General features: G+C 36.8%; 1 pseudogene; it reads right to left on the reverse strand.

Moving 5' to 3' along the window:
• Nucleotides 1-5594: 5594 nt before the first annotated feature.
• Nucleotides 5595-8140, reverse strand: LOC105881206 (DNA (cytosine-5)-methyltransferase 1 pseudogene; annotated as a pseudogene).
• Between the last annotated feature and the right edge of the window lie 515 nt (nt 8141-8655).

An 8655-nucleotide genomic window follows, 5' to 3' on the forward strand; every position in this document is an offset into this window, starting at 1 on the left:
CTGAAAAAAATGTTCAACATCACTAATTATCAAAGAATCACATATTAAAACCACAGTGAAATACCATCTTATGTCATTTAGAATGGCTACTGCTAAAAAGACAAAAAATAACAGGTGTTGGCAATGATGCCAAGAAAAGGGAACACTTATACACTGTTGGTGTGAATAATATAAATTATTACAACCTATATGGAAAATAGTATGGATATTCCTCAAATAACTAAAAATATATTAATAAATACTATTTCATCCAACAATCCTACTAATGTGTTTCTACCCAAAGGAAAAGAACTCATCATATCAAAAAGATATCTGCACTTGTATATTTATCACAGAGTTATTCACAATAGCAAAGATATGGAATCAAGCTAAGTGTCAATTAACAGATGATTGGATAAAGAAAATTTGGTATATAAACACAATGGGATGCTATTCAGCCATAAAAATAAATGAAATCTTGTTTTTTGCAGTAACATAGAGGCCTTTACCTTAAGTGAAACAACTCATACACGCACAAAAAAATACCACATGTACACATGCATATAGAATGTGAAATAATAGACAATGGAGACTCAGAAGGGTGGGAGTGTGGGAAGAGGGTGGATGATGAGAAATTACTTAGTGGGTAAAATGTACATTATATGGATGGTGAATAAATTAAAATCCCTGACTTCACCACTATGCAATATATCCATGTAACAAGTTTATGCTTGTACCCCATAAATGTATACAAATAAAAAATAAATTATTAGGAAAAGACAAAGAAAAATGGCCTTTTAGTGAAGATGAGAACGATGACTAGGGATAGAGTAAATTAAGTGTAATGTAGTTCAAAATTCTTGAACTACTTCAATGTAGTTCAAAAATGCTTGACCGCATATCTGAGCACCATGTTGTTCAGATAAGTTGACACATAAAATCAATCATCATAATACATTACATACAACATTTTGTTTTATTTAAGACTGTTTGAAAACACTGATTTAGATGCTATGATAGAAAGATAAAAGGAAATTTTCACTAGTTATCTGATTTGTTTGATCCCATACCTTTTGCTACTATAAAGGATCTCTCAGCATTACCTTACCATGTGTGAAATTGCTGATATGATGTCTCTGGTTTAAAATAATAAATACATAAGTGAAATAAATAAAATTAAAAGAGGGTGGTGCATACTTTCCTTCTTGAACACCTGAAGTTTTAGTAGAAAGCCCTTGAATAATATATTTTACATACTATAAATGAAAAAATCATCTATGATATGAGTTTTCAGTGACATAACCATCTTAAGATAAAAAAGTAATTGTTTGAATCTGCCAAAATTTTAACATCAACAGAAAGATGCATAAAAATTAGTTTTACATTTTAAGCAACAAATTTAGACAATTTAATCCGAAGTACTTTCTCCAAATGATAAACATAGCAAGCAAAGCTCTAGATCTTGTTACTTTTGGATTTCAATGGTGGTTATCTAGAGGGCAAGATTATGGGCAACTCTTATTTTAACCTTATATATTCACATTTTTTAAAAAACAATGAAAGATAAATCTGCAGTATCATAAAATATTTACAATAAACTCTTATACGTTTTCTTTCTCTGATGCTGCCTCAGTAAAAGAATCCCTTCTTTTTGAAACTACTGGATTAACAAACATTATTATACACCAACACAGTTGAATAAAACAATTTTTTTATCTTTTTAGACCAAGATAGTCATTAATATAAATTGAAACAGGCTCTTATTTTTAACTCAAGACAATGAATTCAGTGTAACCACTGTAATTAATTTAGCTACACTTAGAGAAGTAAATGAAAATATATGAAATGAGACTATTATTAAGTACAGATAGTGTGAAAGTCTTGCAACATCTGTCATTTACACTTTCAATATTGATTAAAACTTTTATGGGACTAGGTAAGTATTCCTTGTATAGCCAGTTTGAGGCTATTTGCTAGGATCTACGCATTTAAGGTCAAGAATTGCAGCTGCAATGCAATTGATTTCTTCATTACTTCAGCAAAATAGTGTGAAATGGCTCAATAAACATGTAGAATCTCCATCAAGCAAATTCTAAATTGCAGCTGTGCCATGTTGGATTTAAATTTATATCTGAGATTCTAGATTGGCTTCCTTTGTACTACAGCATGAAGACTTAACAGGGATATAAAATCAGTGTGTTGATCAGTAAGCATTTTTAAAAGCTAGAATTTCCTATAATGTGAAACATAAAGACTAAAAGACAAACTGCTTTTTATAGTAACATGAGGATGTGCCTATGACAAATTTTAGAGCTATTCTCTTTACCACAACACAGTATGAATAATTATTACACCATAACTTCTATCATGTACTATTTAAAAGCGAATCAGAGCTATTATTTAAATTGCCATGACAGCCTTTGGAGAAATATAGAAAACAAAATATAACATATAATATGGCAAATTCGTTAGTATTAATTCTGCTTTAAAAGATATTAACAAGAAGTTAAAGTCTATAATAGTAGATAATTGAGAGGAAAGAGCATTCCTGTGCTGTAAAATATTTTCTAATTTAATTCATTTATTTGTGACAACAAATAATATTTTAAGGAAATGATGTATATATTGATTTCAAAAGTTGGTAACTCCATTTTGTAGCATATTCAATTTATTCACAAATGATAAATAGCATGTTTGGACTCTGTCTTCTGAATGAACTATACTTGGGCCGGATAAAGCAAAACTAAGTGATTATAATCAAATAGAAGTCTTTACTTATTAGAGAAACCTGTTGCATGTTTTCCTATATAAATTGATACCATGTCCCCCCAAGTCATGTTGGAAACATAATTCCCAATGTAACAGTGTTCAGAGGGGGGAACTAATGGAAGGTGATTAGTTCCGTAGGGCTCTGCTCTCATGAAAAGATTTATTTATTTTTTTTTATTTCATCATATTGCAGAGGTACAAATGTTTAGGTTACATATATTGCCTTTGCCCTGCCCAAGTCAGAACAAGCATGTCCATCCCCCAGACACTGCACACCACACTCATTAGGTGTGAATATACCCATCCCCCTTCACCTGCCCAACACCCAATGAATGTTACTAATATATGTGCCCATAAGTGTTGATCGATTAGTACCAGTTTGATGGTGACTCAGTTACAAAAAACAATTGTGATCTAGCATCTCTTGTATTACTCTGAATAGAGCTGGAACCCATTCTACAAAGTGAAGTATCATAAGAATGGAAAAACAAGCACCACATGCATTCATGAAAGGATTAATGCTGCTATATAAAGGGCTTATTGGAGTGAGCTCAGGCTCTTCTACCATGTGAGGACACAGTGCTCCTCCTCTCTGGAGGACACAGTGACAAGAAGTCATTTTAGGACTAGAGACCAACCTACCAGAGTCTTGATCTCAGATTTCCCAGCCTACAAAACTGTGAGAAATAAACTTCTATTCTTTATAAATTACCCAGTTTCAGGTATTCTATTTCAGCAGAAAAAACACACTAAGGCATCCATCTATTAGCTTACTTTCTGTAAACAAAATATTAATATCAAGGCGAAGTTATGAAGCTTGGATGTCATGGTTCTTTCTTACTTTACTGAGCTCATAGTTAAATCCTAGATGATTGAAATACATGATACACCCCCACATTACCTCTAAATTCCATTTATGTAATTTCTAGAAATATTTTTAACCAAACACATATATGATATAGGGAAAAGTAGAATATATGAATAAGAATTTTTTGATAATAGCCTTTAGGCTTGGAATGTAGGGCCCTATGACTTATACAAAGAGGATCATGGTGAGATTAAGCAAGATGTTCACTCAGACTTAATGAAGTTGAAATCAAGAATGGGTAATATTTTGGGGATTTCTTATAGCATGGCCAAGTCACACAATGTTTTGTAAATAAATGTCATTCAGTAGATTAATCCAGTTTGAAGTTTTAATTTTTTAGGTTAATTTCTTATGTAGGCATTGGTTGTTATATCAGGGAATAGTGTCAGCAACAGCAGTGGAGAACTAGCTGCAGGGAATTCTAGTTTACAAAAAGTCCCCTAAAAGATAAAAGATATTTATTCTTCCAGATTCTCTTAAGAGCCTTATTGGAATGGTTTGTAGTTTTTTGACAGTTGTGATGTTAGAATTAAAATTGTGAATTATAGTGCATGTATAGAATCTAATGTGGCATATTATATATGTTATCAGGTATCAGTTCAAATCTTGATTAAAAAACACTCTTTAATACCTATTATTTATTTTTTACATTTCCTAATTATTCTTTTGTTTAATCTGTTAATGTGATTATTTCTTTAGTTCATTTTGTTTAACATAAATTATGGTGTAATACAAAATTACCCCCAGATTATCACAAAGAAAAGAATGTTGATAATGAGCTAATTAATAGAACAGAAGTTGACAGTGTGTTTGCTAAGATGCTTTGAACCCTACATATATTTTTATCATTTAATGTTTAAATTTTTCTAAAAGTAATAATAATGGCAATAAACAATGACAGATTCTTATTGTAAAAACTAGAACTTCTAAAGGAAAAGGAAAAATATATAATCTATCCATCAAGTAAGCATGCAATACTATTAATAGTCTTCTATTTTTACCGGTGTAATACACACACATATGTACACATACACACATAGCATACACTCATCTTCCCATGTAGCTTAGGAAAATTATCAGAGGGGGAAATCATGAACTTGATATTTATTATGGGCTTAGAGTTCTCCAGAGAAACAGAACCAATAGGATAGATTGATAGATATACAGGCAGATACATTGATACATAGATAGACATCAATATATATTTACATAGATATATGTATCTATGTGTGTGTCTATCTGTAGAGAGAGACAGAGGGAGACAGAGACAAAGACTGAGATCGATTCATTTAACGGCCTCTAGCATATATGAAATCTTCTGGATCAGCTGGCAGAACAGACATCTAGCCAAGCTGACACATAAAATTAAATTTCAGAATACATATAATTAAATTACTGCTGTTGCTGCACACCTTTGCTTACTTTGTGGGCTTTGCATGTACAAAGATTTTAGTAATCAATATCGGCAGCCACTTTGGAAGATTGTTGCCTCTCTAGGTGCTCCCCAGGACGACCAAAAGAGAATTTGATGTAATGCAAACAGCATATATTTTGAATTGGATAATCTCAAACATAATTTACAACTTTTTTTGTTGTTTATAGGAGAGATTTATTTCAAGAAATATTACAACATATAAAAACTATATAAAGTCTTAATTTCCACTCATATAGTGGTAACATTTGATATAATGCATAATACAACACTTTTAAGGAATCTTCATTCTCTGAGGGTTCCCGTGTATACATGTTAAATGTGAAAAAAACAAAAACAAAAACTTTTAAAATCCAGAACGTACAAGGCGCGGCACACCTGTTGATCACTAAGTCATTAGTTGATAAGCAAACCTCACAGAACATGTCAGCCAAGGCCACAAACACCGTGTACAACACATTTGAAATGACAGGTTGCAACATGTTAAAAAAAACCATCAGTGCATGGATTCCTGGTGCCAGAAAAAGGGTGACGGAAGGGGCAAAACTAGTCCTTAGTAGCGGTCTTCTCTCTTATTTTAGTTGAGTCGCTCTCTGTAGCTTTGGCCAACATACAGAGCTTAATCGCCAGTCCGTGGCTTTGGCCAGAAGCTGCGCCACGGCTTTGCGCATCTGCCGGTGCTTGTACAGGATGTTGCCGAACAGCCAGCCGGTAGGTGTCACCACGCGGTGCCGCTCGGGGTGCAACACGTGGCCCTGCTTGCCCATGGGCCCGGGGTTGGCGACGGTCGTGCTGAAGAAGTCGTCTCCCTTGGGCCTTCCGTCGAGGCCAGCCAAGTGGTTGTGCCTGTTCCCGGTGCCGGGTAGGCACCAGGGGATGAGGGTGGTGAACTGCCTAGCTGCGGGGTCGCAGTCTTTGCCGGCTTCCAGGCAGGAGCAGACCCCGCTGAGGGCCCCAGAGCTGCTGCAGCTGCCGTTCTTCCCGTCGTGGTGGGTGTACCGCAGCTTCCGGGCCGTCGTGCAGTCCAAGAGCCGCATCTTGATATTGGGCAGGTCCCACCAGTCTGAGCCTGGGGACAGGATGATGAGCCTCATGCGGGCGGCCAACAGCTCTCTCATGTCCTTGCCGATGTGGTCCCTGAGGATGGGCTGGTACTGCGAGTCCCGGAGCAGCCTCTGGACCCAGGATCGAGCCTCCCCATTGTGACCCAGGATTGAGCCTCCCCATTGTACAGGATCTCCAGCGCCGAAGAAGCCCCGTTCCGGATCTCAGGCAGGTTGCACGTGGTGTCTCGCACTGTGATGGTGCGGAGCGGCCCTGAGCTCAACCTGGTGATGTTGCTGACAAACTTCTTGTTGTCCACCAAGACGCTCAGCTGGCAGGCCGAGGGGGCGAACACGTGCAGTGGCTCTGGGACCAGCGGGAGCTTCTCCCCGGGGCCTCGGCCAGGGCGATGGCTCCCTCCAGGAATGGGCCACACGGTACTGGCAGGTCTGCAGCACGCCACCGATGCACTGATGGCCCACGCGGACCAGGCAGCCAGTGTGAGCGTCAGGACCATGGAGAGCTCGAAGGAGACGAAGTTCCTGACTTTCTCCTGGCGGGTAGTAATCACAGTAACTGCGTAAAGAGACCATCAGAGAGTTTTTGAACTTGGAGTAGGTACAAGAGTTGAAACGGTTCCTGCAGCTGACGCCTTGGTAGGGCGGCCCACCGCACAGCATCTCCACGTCTCCCTTCTAGGGCAGCCTCTGGCCCCCAGAGTTGGGGGATTCACCGGCCATGACCAACTTGAGCAGGATGTTGCAGTCTTTCATGAACACCATGGAGCCAGGACTATTCAGCCAGAACGCCTGGGCCGCGTAGTCTCACGTTTCAATGGCCCACAGAGTCTCAGAGATGCCTGACCTGTGGAATCCTTCTGACAGGCACACCCCCACCCCCACACCAGCCAGAAAACACGTCCAGGATGCGCCCTTTGGGCAGCTTGGTTCTCTCGGCTCAGACATTTGAGATCTGCGGTTCCCTTTCTCTTTCCCTTTATTTCCAGGTCTATGGGCATGGTTTGGAGGGTCTTCAAAGCTACAAATGCAAATTTATTTATTTGCATTTATGTATTTTAATACAGATGATTGACATTTTTATATATTAATAAAATATATGTTCCTTAATTTCATTTATGGTATATTGAAAAAATAATTCATAAATAAATTGTAATTCGTAAGTGTTTTAAATCTTCTGGAAGTACTAGTTTTTATTTAGCTATTCCCTGACTATTGAAAATTTGGTGATTCCTTTTTACTATTTTAAATAAAATTGTAATAAATTCTGTATATGTTAATATTATTCCTGGCATTATGTAATGTATTAACTTCATAATTTACCTTGCATGGTTAATTGTTCCTAATTGTTAAATAGTTTCCTGTTTTCTTTACAAGCAAAATTCTTCACTATTGTTTTATTCTTAAAGCCCTTTTATTTTGAAATAATTTCACTGTTTTTCTAAGTGATTTATCAGAATACCATTTTTTCTTGTATATGCATTTTTACAAGGACCATGAATGCCTCTAGTTATATCTTTTATTTTATGGGAACCTGCACAGTTAAATAAAGTTAGTGAGATCACTCAGAAGTGGAAGGTGAGACAGGCACATTTGGTGTGACTTTAGAGAAATACATTGTATTTTCTGTTTGAGTTTCTGTTCTTTAATTTCTCTAAATATATATCTACATGGAATTGATCCTCCTTCCACTATTTGCTTTAGTTTCAGTGCCTGTATTATAGAAGGCTACATGTCATTAAAAAAAAAAAAAGTCCAAAGCTGTCTTGAATAACTGGAAATGGTAACCTTCTGCCAGATTGTTTAATGTCAATTTGTTTTCTAGTATTGCTTCTTTTACATCTTCTTCCTCCTTGTATGGCACAGGTTCAAAAGCACTCATCTCCATCAAGTTGTCTCTGTTAATTCCTCTGGTGTGGTGTTTACGAACTCTTGAATTTCTCCAAGATCTATATCTAGAAAACTTTCACCCCCATCTTTTTTGCCATATCCACAATCTCCTTCATAAAATTCCTTGGTTGGCTCTGTCATTAATCCTTTGAAATCATGTACAACATCTGGGCACAGTTTTCTCTAGCAGGAATTTACTGCTTGAGTTTGATAGCTTTCACAGTTTTTTGTTATATAACACCACTGACATATTCAATGGATGATCCTTCTAGATTTTCATGATATTCTCTCTCTTGGGATTTTCATCTATAGCATTGACCATTTTTTAAAACAGAATACTATGTATATTGAACCTTAAAGTTCCTTATGACTCCTTATCTAGATGCTGAATTAGAGATGTTGTGCTTGGGGGCAAGTAGATCACTTTGATGGCTTTGGTGTTGAACTCTTGGGGTTCTGTATAGCCAGGGGCATAATCTAATATCAAAAAAACTATAAAAATCAATCCCTTACTGGCAACGTGATTCCAGATCAATTGAATCAATCCAGAAAAAGGGGTCTGGTTGTTCAGGCCTTCTTGTACAATTAAAAGACTAGCAGGTGATGTTAACCTTTCCCTTCAATGTTCAAGGTTTAGTAGTTTTATAGATAAGGCC

This window comes from Microcebus murinus, chromosome 6 (genome assembly GCF_040939455.1).
Source record: "Microcebus murinus isolate Inina chromosome 6, M.murinus_Inina_mat1.0, whole genome shotgun sequence".
Classification (NCBI taxonomy): Eukaryota; Metazoa; Chordata; class Mammalia; order Primates; family Cheirogaleidae; genus Microcebus; species Microcebus murinus.